The sequence below is a fragment of the Heterodontus francisci genome, chromosome 8 (genome assembly GCF_036365525.1).
Source record: "Heterodontus francisci isolate sHetFra1 chromosome 8, sHetFra1.hap1, whole genome shotgun sequence".
NCBI lineage: Eukaryota > Metazoa > Chordata > Chondrichthyes > Heterodontiformes > Heterodontidae > Heterodontus > Heterodontus francisci.
The window spans coordinates 114,049,476-114,064,459 of NC_090378.1; positions in this window are offsets into that span (position 1 = coordinate 114,049,476).

Here is a 14,984-nt window from a genome sequence, read left to right on the forward strand (position 1 = left end):
GGATGAATGAGAACGGGCAGAGACTGCTTGAGTTGTGTACCTATCATAACCTCTGCATCACCAACTCATTCTTTCATACTAAACCCTGTCACCAGGTTTCATGGAGGCACCCAAGATCGCGTCATTGGCACCAGCTAGACCTCATTGTCACAAGGCGAGCCGCCTTAAACAGTGTTCAAATCACACGCAGCTTCCACAGTGCGGACTGCGACACCGACCACTCCCTGGTGTGCAGCAAGGTTAGACTCAAACCAAAGAAGCTGCATCACTCCAAGCAGAAGGGCCACCCGCGCATCAACACTAGCAGAATTTCTCACCCACAGCTGTTACAAAAATTTCTAAATTCACTTGTAACAGCCCTTCAAAACACTCCCACAGGGGATGCTGAGACCAAGTGGGCCCACATCAGAGACGCCATCTATGAGTCAGCTTTGACCACCTACGGCAAAAGTGCGAAGAGAAATGCAGACTGGTTTCAATCTCATAATGAAGAGCTGGAACCTGTCATAGCCGCTAAGCGCATTGCACTGATGAACTACAAGAAAGCCCCCAGCGATTTAACATCCGCAGCACTTAAAGCAGCCAGAAGCACTGCACAAAGAACAACCAGGCGCTGCGCAAATGACTACTGGCAACACCTATGCAGTCATATTCAGCTGGCCTCAGACACCGGAAACATCAGAGGAATGTATGATGGCATGAAGAGAGCTCTTGGGCCAACCATCAAGAAGATCGCCCCCCTCAAATCTAAATCAGGGGACATAATCACTGACCAACACAAACAAATGGACCGCTGGGTTGAGCACTACCTAGAACTGTACTCCAGGGAGAATGTTGTCACTGAGACTGCCCTCAATGCAGCCCAGCCTCTACCAGTCATGGATGAGCTGGACATACAGCCAACCAAATCAGAACTCAGTGATGCCATTGATTCTCTAGCCAGTGGAAAAGCCCCTGGGAAGGACAGCATTACCCCTGAAATAATCAAGAGTGCCAAGCCTGCTATACTCTCAGCACTACATGAACTGCTATGCCGGTGCTGGGACGAGGGAGCAGTACCCCAGGACATGCGCGATGCCAATATCATCACCCTCTATAAAAACAAAGGTGACCGCGGTGACTGCAACAACTACCGTGGAATCTCCCTGCTCAGCATAGTGGGGAAAGTCTTTGCTCGAGTCGCTCTGAACAGGCTCCAGAAGCTGGCCGAGCGCGTCTACCCTGAGGCACAGTGTGGATTTCGTGCAGAGAGATCGACCATTGACATGCTGTTCTCCCTTCGTCAGATACAGGAGAAATGCCGTGAACAACAGATGCCCCTCTACATTACTTTCATTGATCTCACCAAAGCCTTTGACCTCGTCAGCAGACGTGGTCTCTTCAGACTACTAGAAAAGATTGGATGCCCACCAAAGCTACTAAGTATCATCACCTCATTCCATGACAATATGAAAGGCACAATTCAACATGGTGGCTCCTCCTCAGAGCCCTTTCCTATCCTGAGTGGCGTGAAACAGGGCTGTGTTCTCGCACCCACACCTTTTGGGATTTTCTTCTCCCTGTTGCTTTCACATGTGTTCAAGTCCTCCGAAGAAGGAATTTTCCTCCACACAAGATCAGGGGGCAGGTTGTTCAACCTTGCCTGTCTAAGAGCGAAGTCCAAAGTACGGAAAGTCCTCATCAGGGAACTCCTCTTTGCTGATGATGCTGCTTTAACATCTCACACTGAAGAGTGCCTGCAGAGTCTCATCGACAGGTTTGCGGCTGCCTGCAATGAATTTGGCCTAACCATCAGCCTCAAGAAAACGAACATCATTGGGCAGGATGTCAGAAATGCTCCATCCATCAATATTGGCGACCACGCTCTGGAAGTGGTTCAAGAGTTCACCTACCTAGGCTCAACTATCACCAGTAACCTGTCTCTAGATGCAGAAATCAACAAGCGCATGGGAAAGGCTTCCACTGCTATGTCCAGACTGGCCAAGAGAGTGTGGGAAAATGGCGCACTGACACGGAACACAAAAGTCCGACTGTATCAGGCCTGTGTCCTCAGTACCTTGCTCTACGGCAGCGAGGCCTGGACAACATATGTCAGCCAAGAGCGATGTCTCAATTCATTCCATCTTCGCTGCCTCTGGAGAATACTTGGCATCAGGTGGCAGGACCGTATCTTCAACACAGAAGTCCTCGAGGCGGCCAACATCCCCAGCTTATACACACTACTGAGTCAGCGGCGCTTGAGATGGCTTGACCATGTGAGCCGCATGGAAGATGGCAGGATCCCCAAAGACACATTGTACAGCGAGCTCGCCACTGGTATCAGACCCACCGGCCGTCCATGTCTCCGCTATAAAGACGTCTGCAAACGCGACATGAAATCCTGTGACATTGATCACAAGTCGTGGGAGTCAGTTGCCAGCGATCGCCAGAGCTGGCGGGCAGCCATAAAGACGGGGCTAAAATGTGGCGAGTCGAAGAGACTTAGCAGTTGGCAGGAAAAAAGACAGGCGCAAGGGGAGAACCAACTGTGCAACAGCCCCGACAGACAAATTTTTCTGCAGCACCTGTGGAAGAGCCTGTCACTCTAGAATTGGCCTTTATAGCCACTCCAGGCGCTGCTTCACAAACCACTGACCACCTCCAGGCGCTTATCCATTGTCTCTCGAGATAAGGAGGCCCAAAAGAAAGAAGAAAAGATTCCAGATCATACTTTCTCATGTATCTCTGGTTCTTTTGCCAATTATCTCAAATCTGTGTCCTCTGGTTACTGATCCTCCTGTTACTAGAAATAGTTTCTCCTTATTTATTCCATGATTTTGAACACCTCTATTAAATAGCCCTTTAACTTTCTCTGCTCTAAGGAGAACAATCCCAGTTTCTCCAGTCTCTCCCTGTAATTTAAATCCCTCATCCTCTGTACAATTCTAGTAAACCTCCTCTGTCTCCTCTTTAAGGCCTTGACATCCTTCCTAAAGTGTGGCGCTCAGAATTGAACACAAAACTCCAGCTGGGTCCTAACCAGTGATTTATAAAAGTTTAGCATAACTTTCTTGCTTCTCTATTCTATCCCTCTAGTAATAAAACCATGGATCCCATATACTTTTTAAAAAGCCTCCCATATTGTCCTGCCACCTTCAAACACTTGTATGCATCCAATGCCACTCTGTTCCTGCATCACCTTTAAAATTGTACCAATTAGTTCATATTACCTCTCTACATTCTTACTACTGAAAGGCCCAAGTGGCTTTGTGAACCAAGACTTCTGGTCTCTGCATTCTGGAGCAGAACAATAAACTATTGACTTCTGAATCCAGATAAATTTAACAGACTTTCTAAAGGCAAACAGTTGGTAAGAAGGGAACCCGTTGTGGTTCAGCCTTTAGGCAAGTTGTAAGAGAAGATGCCCAGTGGTGGCAGCTTGAGAGAGAAAGAGATAGAGAGAGAGAAAACACCTGCTCTCTGAAGATATACAGTGAAAGGCTTTGAAGACTTGAACCTGTTTTGAGAGTCAAAGCTTGCAGAGGAGTAAAGGGCCCACGGGATCACCAGAAATCACATTATCCACCGATGTACAGGTTGGAAGTGCTCAGAGAAGAGAATATCGATTTTTTTAAAGTCTGGGAGATCCAACCCATTGCAACTGGGAGGAGTTTGGGACTTTTAGCTGCAAAGTATTTTGTCATCAAAAAGGACTGTGTAATGTATAATTGTGGTGTGAGGTTTTCAAGTGTTTGAATAATTTTTTTAAAAACCTTGATTTGTAATTTGGGGTATTAGCTACGATACAGTTAATTGGGGATTTCTTTTAGTTTAGTTGTTTTAATAAAAGTCTTAAAACGTGAAATCTTGTTGTTTAATTCACTAAATTGGTCTGTGGGGGGTGGGGGGCGGTCCATATTTTTCACCATGATGATCTATCTGAGGTCATTACAAATTGGGGATTCAGGTCTGGGATACAAATTCAGTGGTTGTAAAACTAGCTTGCTGGAATCTTCCAGAGTTTGAAATGAACAAGATTTCACAATCATTTTTGCTACCTTCATAAGGAGGAGTCAGCATGTCTACTTTTAATGCTCAAGCCTCTGCAGTGTGGGAAGATTTGACTCTCAATGATTTCACACAGTTAGTAGTGAATGTGTTAATGGCTGTAGCAGAGTAAGTGGGGGTTAGTTTAAAATCAAAAGCTAAAAGGGCAGAAATTATTGAATGGTTGGCTCAGCATTTTAACCTTGAGGAGGAAAAGGATAATCCTGATAGTTCTCAGATTGAGTTAGCGAGAATTCAGTTCCCAGTGAGGCAACTGGAACTCAAAAAAGAAGAAAGAGAAAAGGGAAGAGAAGAAAGGAAAAAAGAAAGAGAAAGAATAGAGCCAATTGCACCTTGAACTGAGAATGCTTGAAATCGAAGGGAAAGAAGAGAGGAAAAAAGACAATTACAACTTGAGATGAGAAAACTGGAACTCGAAAGGGAAGAAAAGGAAAGAGTGTTACAAAAAAATGAGAAGCCAGGAAATTTGCACTGGACAGAGAAAGTCTTAGATTACACAAACAGGGAGGGGCAGGAAGGCTTGAGGATGAATCTGATTTAACTCCTGGTTTTGATTTGGCAAGGGAAATTTGCTCAGTGCTAAACTCAGTGAAGAAGGAGTTGAAATGTACTTTGTGTCCTTTGAAAAAATTGCTACCAAGTTGCAATGACCAAAGCAAAGTTGGACAATTTTATTGCAGTGTGTTAGTGGGAAAACTGTTGGAGGAACAGTCAAGTGACTATGAAGTGGTTAAAACTGCAGTTCTCAATGCTTATGAATTGGTACCAGAGGCTTACAGGCAAAAATTCGGGAATATAAAAACGAGACATAGTCAGATATTTATAGAATTTGCTAGAGAGAAGGAAATGATATTTGATCTTTGGTATCCCAGGAGATTGAACCAGATTTTGAAAACCTTAGGGAAATAATCCTAATGGAGGCATTTAAAACTAGCAACCCTTCAGTAATAAGATCCCACCTACAGGGACATAAAGTTGGTAAAATAAGGAATGCCACAGAAATGGCAGATGATTACGAATTGACCCAAAAAAGCAATAGGTACAAGCCCCAGTTTGTAATCTTGCAAAGGAGTTGCAAGGTTTGAAGAGTAGATAATGAGAAAAGATTCAGTTTGAGTGAAAGGATACAGGAAACCTTCAGGGTGAGAAAAAATGTCAGGAGACTAGGGTTGAGTTAAATGGACCAATATATAATTTTTGTAATAAAACAAAGGTGGAATGCTGGAAATTGAGGGGAAAACCCATAGCTCTAGTGGGTTTACTGAAAGCCTGCACTGAAAAGAATGCCACTGTAGGTGGTACTGTTGACAAGCTAGTGGCTTTGAACGATATTGGCGAAGGAACTGAGTCAGGTCCCTAAAGGGTTTACAAGTTTTGTGCTCAAGGGTATGGTGTCCCCATATTTGTCAGATGAGGCTGGTAAGTCAATTGTGCTGCTTAGAGATACAGGGAAAGCTCAGTCATTAATGGCAGCAAAGGATGTAGATATTCCCCCAAATAGTGCTATGAATGTGCAAGTCATGGTGTAGACAATGAGGGAGCATCATTTATCCATTGCGTAAGATTAATTTGCAAGGTGATCTAGTCACTGGTCCAGTAACAGTGGGAATTGTTCCAAATTTGCATAATGAAGGGGTGGATTTGTTGCTAGGGAATGATTTAACTGGGGATAAAGTATTAAAATCTCCAGTTTTTCGAAAACAAAGTGATTATTGACAACGCAGCTGGCAGCTGATGTCATGAGACTGCGCCAATTTGCGCACATGCGCAGATTGGCTCCTACTTTCTGCGCATGCGCTGCGCTCCGCATTGCCAGGACTGGATGGCGCATGCACCGATGACGTCATCCCGTAACGCGGGCAGAGAGTGTAGGTGGGGAGAGTGAGGGTGGGGGGACCGGGAGTGGGTGGTGGGGGGGGGTGGGGAGAGCGGGGACACCAGGGGTGGGGGGGGGGAATGAGAGAGCTTCCGCCCGGCCCGCTCGGTCACTTCCCCGTCCCCAGCCCGCTCTGTCGCTTCCCCTCCCCGGCCTGCCCGCTCCCCCCCAACCTCCCCGGCCCGCTCGCTACCCCCCCCTCCCCGGCCCGCTCGCTCTGTCCCCGGCCCACTTGTGCTCTCTCTCCGGCCATTGTGTGCTGCCATGTGTTTAGGTTGCCTTCGTGTGATTATTTGAGCAGCACCATCTTTAGTCCGGGCAGCTGCCTGACGTCGCAGACTGTGACGTTTTAGTAGCACAGGCCTCATTTGTGCATGTGCCACTGCAGCGCCACCTAGTGGCTGCGTTGTCAGCAAATGCAGCCTTTCAAAAAAGCCAGCTGAAGTTGCTGAAACTGTGGTTTTGCAGGAGGAATGTCCCTGGAATTTTCTCAGATTTTGTGGTAACAAGATCCCAGGCTCATAAGATTGAACAAGATGGGAAGGATTCAGTTATTGTGGAGGACAATTTGTGTGTTTGGTTGGCCGAGACCTTTTACCAGGATTTGGGTGGGGATGTTGGTAAAAAAGGCTCCAAAGCGAGCAATGGTGACTAGCAGACCCTGACTTAAGAAGGTTGTCTGACCAATCTAACTATTACAAACTAATCAAGAAGACACAATGTATAGAAGGTGAGGTTATACCTGACCAATCAAAAGGGTTAAGGTGGAATGTAATCTAATGTGGAATGAAGGAATCCTCGGACAGAGGCATAAATTAAAGATGCTGAGAGACGTTGGGGCGCACTGATTTGAAGAAGAGACCACCCTACAGTGAACAGAATACCTAGAGAAAAGACTGTGCCACAGCAGCTCAGGAAGCAAGAACCAAGGACAGTCTACACTCTGCTGTATAACTACTGCCATTGGTTAAGTATTGCATTGCTGTGTTTAATAAGCTCTCTATCTTGATTTAAGAATACCAGAGTCGGTACCTTGTGGGTCAAAGGCTAGTCAACATCTCGTCCAAATACACAAAAATCTTACAGGGTTAAGACAGTTTTTCACTAAATATGGATTGCCGAAAGAAATGCAGTCAGACCAGGGATCAAATTTCATGTCAGGCATATTTCAAGATGTCACGAGTATTTTGGGAGTGAGACAGCTCAAATCGTCCGCTTATCACCCACAGTCACAAGGTGCTTTCGAAAGGTATCACCAAACAATAAAAATGATGATAAAGGCTTATTGTTCTGAATATCCTAATGGTTGGGATAAAAGGATATAATTTTTATTATTTGCCACCAGGGACACACCAAATCAGTTCACTGGTTTCAGTCCAGTTGAATTGGTCTTTCGGCATGAGGTTATGGGTCCCCATAAACTCATTAAGGAGAGATTTTTAACATAGGAAGAGGAAAGTACCCTCTTAGATTATGTGTCAGAGTTTTGAGAGACACTCACAAAAGCTTATGAGATGGCCAGAAAAGAGCTCTAGATTTATTTGTTTGGTAGTACAGAACTTGAGAATTGCTGAAAATAGAGACATGTTGTCGAAGCTTTTTGTCTTGCACTCATCAGGACAATACACAAGAATAATCAATGTAAGGGAAAACAATGAATTTATACAGTATAAGAAGAGAGTGCTGATTGGTTGGCATGTGAACTCTGATTGGTAGAGGCGTTACCATGGAGAATGCACCAGTTTGCTTCAAAAACACGTCTCTATTTTCAGCAAATCCCGCGATTTCTTAGCAAGTGATGAAAACCTAAGCGGATAGAACAGTTAAGGCACTCAGTTTTCAGTCTGGAGACAAGGAGCTGAATGTTATAAGCCCCCTGACATTGGGGGTCGTGGTAGGGGGGCCCAGAATATCCTTCCGGGAGAGGCCCGCCACAGGCCTCGATGCCGGGAAGGCCCCGACCCATTTTACCGGCTGTGGCGAGGCCTCATGGTGGCCTCCCACCACATGGTGATGGAGATTTTATTTAAATATGTTAATTAAATTAAAATGAATGAATAATGACTTACCTTGTAGCAATGGCTGTCCCAAGCTGATATTCTGGCTGGTTGCCGGAAGTCCCGCGCCTTCGGATCTCTGTTCGGAGATCCGAGGTGGAACACCGTTGTGTGTGGGGGGGGGGGGGGGGAGGAGTGAAGTTTTCAGGGAGGGGGGAACGGCAAAAACAAACATGATTGGCTGTGGGGTTGGTGGGAAGGGGTTGAAGGTTAAAGTTAAGAAAGTTTGGGAGGAAAGGTCGTGATCGGAAATTTACTTTTTCCGAGGGGAAAGGACAAATAATAATCTTATTATTCATTGGAGGGGTGTGAGTGGGGGAGGGGATTGGAAGTGTAAATAAAGTTTTTATTGATATTTGATGGAAAACCTGTACCTTTAAACTTTAAAATACAATGGAAGGGCTTGAAACCCTTTAAAAATGGCGCTGGTGCGGTGGCATGGACGCCGTTGCCAGGGATGGAGTGGCCGTCCCCTCTATGCCATCGGGGGTGGGCATTCCATCCCCTCCATGTAAATGAGACACTACACAAAATATTGTAGCGGCTCAGTTGTGCACAAGTCGCACATGTACCCGTGCCTTTTTGTGATGCTCATCGCCGAGATCGGTGACGAATTCAGCCCAAGGTGTCAATATTGTTGCCTTTACCTGGGGAACCACTGAAAGCTATGTTTAATGAATCTTATTTCATTAAGAGGAAACTTAATGAGGTAAACTATTTGGTTAGCACACCAGACAGATGGAATAGTCAAAGGGTGTGTCATGTGAATGTGTTGAAAAGATACTATGACTGTGAACCTTGTCAGCCAGTAAATGTATGTCAAATGGCAGAGGAGGATAAGGATAGTGTCAAGAAAACACGCTATGCTGAATGAGGATTTTTAATTAATCGGTTGGAAACCTACATGAAACGTTTAAAAGCAGCTGGGATCCTACATTTAACTTTTAAAAAGCCGGCAGCCAAGATGGCCACCATAATTTGTATTGAAATACCTAACATTTCAGGACATTGAATTGGAGATGCATCTCTAACAGGGCTCCCTTCGAGGACAATTGCTTGGATAACTAAGTAGATTATCCAGTATCACCCTCGTTAGCGGGACATTCAAAGCCATCTTGGAGCATTCATTAGTGGAGACGTACCTCCAGGGGGTAAACATTGAAACAATGAGAGCCGAGAGAGGTTGAGAATTCCTAGACTTGAATCTAATTAAATTGCAAGTGAGGATACTGGACAATCAGGTGACCACCTCCCCATTTGTGAAAAACTTGCAGTCTTTGCAAAAGGACAACTTCTGAGACTTTGACAGTGCAGAACCCATAGGGGGGTGTCTCTCTCTCTCTCCAGGTGGCCTTGGGCATTCAAAGCATGTCTGCTGGCTGGAATAGATCCAAGGCAAAGACCCCTGGGAAGAAGACCACCTGCTCCACTGTCTCCAAGAACATCCAAGAATGTCAGGACTCCAGATTCAGTTGGAAGACAACTGAATTAACAGACACCACAGACTGTATATTATTTTTATTTGTTCCGGACTCTAATCCAACACAAACTATTCCTCTCCACTCTGTAATCTATTTGTATGTGTGATTCTCATGTGTGTATGTGAGTGAAAGTGTAGCATAGTTTATTATTTTATTTAGATCGGGTTTTTGGTTAAGTACAATAAACTCATCTTTTTCTTGTTTAAATTCAGGAAAACCTGCCCAATTGGTTCTTTTATGATCACAACAAAGGTAAAAGGTTAACCACTCACTGAAGTGGTAAGCACATCCACTGTTTAAAAAGCAATAAACCCTGTTGTGGTCAAACAAGGAGAAAGATCAGTGGGGAGCCTTGCAACCCTCCTCACCCGATTGTAACAGAAATTTGGGAGCTCATCTGGGATCAGAACCCAAAGACAAATTAGAAATTGGAAGTGGGAAACCAAATTTATCCTTATCAAAAAATTAAAAAACTAAAGAAATGTTTGCCTTTGTGACCCCAGATGGCCTATTTCAGTGTAAGGTCATGCCATTTGGTATGAAAAATGCACTGGCCACATTTCAAATGTTGACTAACGATGCCTTGGTTGGACTAAGCAATTGCATTGTGTAACTTGATCTGTTGGTACACAGAAGACCATATTCAATAAAAGCAAAATACAGCAGATGCTGGAAATCTGAAATAAAAACAAAGTGTTGGAAATACTCAGCATGTCAGGCAGCATCTGTGGAGAGAGAAACAGAGTTAACGTTTCAGGTCTGTGACCTTTCATCAGAACTGGCAAAGGTGAGAAAAGAATTAGGTTTTAAGCAAGTGAAGGGAGTGGGGGAGGGGGTGGTGGGGGCATGGGGTTGGTGGGGAAGAGAACAAAAGGGAAGGTGTGTGATAGAACAGAGGGCAGGAGAGATTAAATAACAAAGCTGTCCTGGGACAAAGGCAAAGAGTGTGTCAATGCCATGACCATGTTCAACACTGACAGCCTCTGTTCAACAGGTTAGAGAGAGCCAATTTGTTAATAAACTTAGTGAAGAGCCAGTTTGCTAATTGTGTAACCTATTTAGGGAATGTATGGGGTCAAGGTCAAGTGTTGCCTGGAGAAGCTAAAATTCAGGCGATAATAGACTTTCCAGTCCCCAAGACAAAAAAAGGAAATGTTACGATTCCTAGGGATGTGTGGGTTCTACCGGAAGCTCGTTCCTAGCTTCAGTACAATAGTAACTCCATTGACAAATGTATTAAAAAGGGCATGAAGATCCAGTGGACAGAACCCGGTCAAATGGCTTTTGAGACGTTAAAGGCCATTTTAATAAATGACCCCATTCTAGCAGCACCAGATTTTGGCAAGCCCTTGAAAGTGGCTATTGATGCCAGTAGGGGTAGGAGCAGTATTACTCCAGGATGATGAAACTGATATCAAACAACCAGCTAGTTATTTCTCTAGAAAACTCAATAAGTATCAGCAGAAGTACTCCACTATTGAGAAGGAGGCTTTAGGTCCCATATCGGCTCTTCAACATTTTGAAGTATACGTCAGCAATGGCCAAGGGGAATAACAGTTTACACTGATCATAATCCATTGAGGTTTCAAGAAAAATTCAAAACCAAGAACGTTAGATTATTTCAATGGAGCCTAATACTGCAACCATTTACCCTAAAGATTGTAAATGTTGCAGGAAAGAGCAATGTAATTGCCAATGCTCTATCCAGAATTTAAATAAGGGGTATAATAGAGACAAACAACTCAAAAATATAAAATATTGCTGTTACCTGTGTAAAGTGTGGAATGTTAATAATGAAAATGTTTATAATGTTATATGTGATGATGTTGTAAGAAAAATCAGTACTACGGTAATAACTTTTCTGTTTTTGTGGGGGAGGTGTTATGAACGACGGACTTTGTAACGTGATTATGTTTTAAAAATTGCGACTTTTAAAAGTTCAAGATGGAGTCTGGAAGGTCAGAAGGCCTCACACCCACTCTGCGAAAGGACAAGACAGAAATCTTGGTTACCAGGACAACAGAGAACACAAATCAAAGACTTTCTTTTGACTGCAGGGTTAACACCTGAAGAACAATGGGTTTTGCTTTCCCAGACTATCGGGTCATAAAGCAAGGAGTCAGTAAATCGGAAGATGCAAATGTACCAGGCAGCCGTTAACACCTAGAAATAATGGAAGGCACAAGTAGCTCTGTGAAACGAAACTTCTGGACTCTGCATATTGGAACAGTACAATAAGCTATTGATGTTTGAGTCAAGATAAATTTAACAGACTTTCTGAAGGCAAGCAGGCTTCAAAAAAGGGACTCGGCGGTTGCAGCCTCACAGAAGGCTGTAAGAAAGAAAACCAGTGGTGGCAGTTCGAGAGATAGAGTCATAGAATCAAAGAGTAATTTACGGCACAGAAGGACACAATTGGGCCCATCGATTCCAGGCCAGCTCTCCACAGAGAGGGAACACTTGCTCTCAGAAGCTGGATACAGTAAAACGCTGTGAAGACTGAACCTGTTTAGAAAAGTAAAGCTTATGGAGAAGGAGAAAACCAGCAGGACCACTAGGAATTGCTTTATTCACGGACGTCGAGGTTGGAAGTGCTTGGAGAAGTGAGCAAAGAGGTTCTTGATTTTTGAAAAAACTTGGAGATCCAACCCATTGCAACTGGGAGAACTTTGGGATTTTTAACCGCAAAGGTTTTCACCATCGTAAAGGACTGTGTAATGTATAATTGTGGTGTGAGGTTTTTAAGTATTTAAATAAGAAAATACCTTTCTGAAAATAGAAGCATGTTGTCGAAGCTTTTCGAATGCACTCATCAGGACAATACACAAGAATAACCAATGTAGGGGAAAACAACAACTTATACTGCATGAGAAGAGAGTGATGATTGGTTGGTAAGTGAACTCTGATTGGTAGAGGCATTGCCATGGAGAATGCACCAGTTTATGGTGACTGACAGTTAAATGCCAAGCTTTGTTTGAAATTTAAACCAGGCAGCTTGACTCTGATTGGTCAAGGCCTCAATTGCCCTGAGGGATGAACCAGCGAATGGCTGTCACTTATTTTGTTTAGCTGAAACAGGCGCAATGTGTGTACACGTTCTTTCTGTCTGCAAAGAACAGGGCCCTGTGTATTAATATATGTAGCTTCTAATACGTGAAAATGCACCACACTGCGAGCCCGACTGACAATCTTAATTTGGCTGTCAGCGTAACTCTGAGCACGTTGTGGATTATTTAGCAAATGTTGTCCAATCACAGAATCACAACTAATGTTGGACACTGTGTTTTGAATTTTGGAAGAAAGGGCTGGTTGGGGACAGCCTGTCCTTTGCCCGTTGTGAACAGAGGAAGGGACATGTTGTTTGATACAATCCACCAGTCTTTGGGATGTACAGCCTATACGCCTAGCATCACCTGGCATTGAAACTCATATATCACAATACTCATTTGTATGATAGACAGGACGTCTTTTTGGCTTGACGGCAGCATTCGAACACCACACCTGTTGTTACTGCATAGTAGCAGCGTGAAACAGCTAACTTTACCTGTTGCTCAAATTTTTGGGATACATTACTCTTCCAGGGTAATTTGATGTAGACTGGGCACTTTTCAGGGCCAAAAATGTCAGCCTTAGTGTAGGGGCTGAGGGCAGTGTTGAGGGGAGGGGAGTGTTGAGGGGAGGGGAGTGTTGGAGGGGAGGGGAGTGTTGGAGGGGAGGGGAGTGTTGGAGTGGAGGGGAGTGTTGGGTGTAGGGAAGGGGTGGGTGAGGTTAGTGTTGGGGGGTGAGGGGTGTTATGGACAGGTGGGAAATGGCATGGCTGGTTTCCACTGGTCACTTCCCAACTGACCACAGATAGTGTTTTTGTTTAAATTTAGTATTTCAGCTCCTGTGGGCTGAATTTTATCGGCCCCCTGATGTCAGGGATTGTGGCGTTGGGTGGGGGGGGGGGGGGGGGGAGGGGCGGTGGCCAGAAAATGCCTGCGGGAGAGGCCCGCCATGCTCCCTGACACCAGGAATGCTCCACCCCATATTACCGGTGGCGGGGAGGTCTCGGGGCAGCACCCCTGCCATTCGGCAACGGGAGTCCAATTTCAATATTCAACTCACTACTTACCCTTGCTGCATTATGCATCCCACTGCCTCTTCGTAAACAGTTCGCAATTTTCCAGTGAATGGGCATCTCTTATGTGCCTTTCCATTCCCGACTGTTAAAAGCCAGCGGGTCAGAAGTTGCAGTGCTCGGAGCCTCTCAAGGTTTGTCTTGCGAGACTGGCCTCAACTCTGCATGCGTGTGCACGGAGGTGGGAGGGGGGGAAGGAATTACTGGGGGCACAACTCTCCAAGCATGAAGGGAGCAACTGTGCACCCTCCCTCCGTAAAGGGGGGCACTCTGCGCCACTGAATGTTTGTGTGAGTGAAGGAACAATGTCACTCTGGGAACCCAGTGTGTAGGGAGGGTGCCAGAAACGGTGGGTGTGTAAAGGTAATCTGGCTGCTGGGCCAATCGATACAGATGCTACAATCTGAATGTGGTCGTGCTGCACCACTCTTAGTGGAAGCTAAGATGGGCAATGCCATGCCACGCCACATAGTTGATGCATGAACACCCTGATGTACCAGTCAAAATCAATCTCTAACCTGTTAGGTACCTTCGAAGAAATGAAGGAACTAGGTTTAATTGCAACTTGGATATGGGGATGTTACACCCTGTATTCATTGATCTGCTTGTTGTGAGGAGCCATATGCGCCACAGGTGCAGTTCATGTCGAAGCCCCCGCTCATGAGCTGCAGCAGCCCCAAGGCGAACTCACCACTACAGCTCGCCGTGCATCTACAGGTCCCGCATGTCATACCTGCAGATGTCAGAGCACTAGTATCAGAGGTGACTGTGGATGTCCAGAGTGGCGGTGACACATCTCTGTGCCCTGCTCAACGATGACCTGCAGCCCATGGGCTTCGATGGACAGTCTATGCCTGTGGCCCTCAAAGTGACAGCAGCTCTTAACTTCTACGCCTCTGCATTATTTCAGGGATCCACCAGTGACCTATGTGGGTTCACACAGTCAGCAGTACACTACTGCATCAGAGAGGTCACCGATGCCCTGTACCAGAGGGCCGGTGACTATGTCGGCTTCAGGACGGACCCTGAGATCCAGGCTCAGAGGGCCATTGGATTTGGCACCATAGCAGGATTCCCTCAGGTGCAAGGGGTCACAGATTGCACCCATGTGGCCATCAAGGCTCCCACTGGACAACCAGCTGCATATCTCAACCAAAAGCCATTGTCCATGTTGCTGCATCCATGGAGACACACATGAGCGAAACTGGCATAGCAACGATGTTATTCCATACACTGGCAGTTCTGAAAGGCAATGATGTAATGGGAGGAGACAAGATCAGCACACGCTGGCACACGTCATTCACACAGTAAAAGCAACACACATGTTATTGAAGAAGATTTAGTGAATAACTTTTACAGTGTTGTATCACCCATGCAGACCCATCTGTGTCACGGTGTTTTTT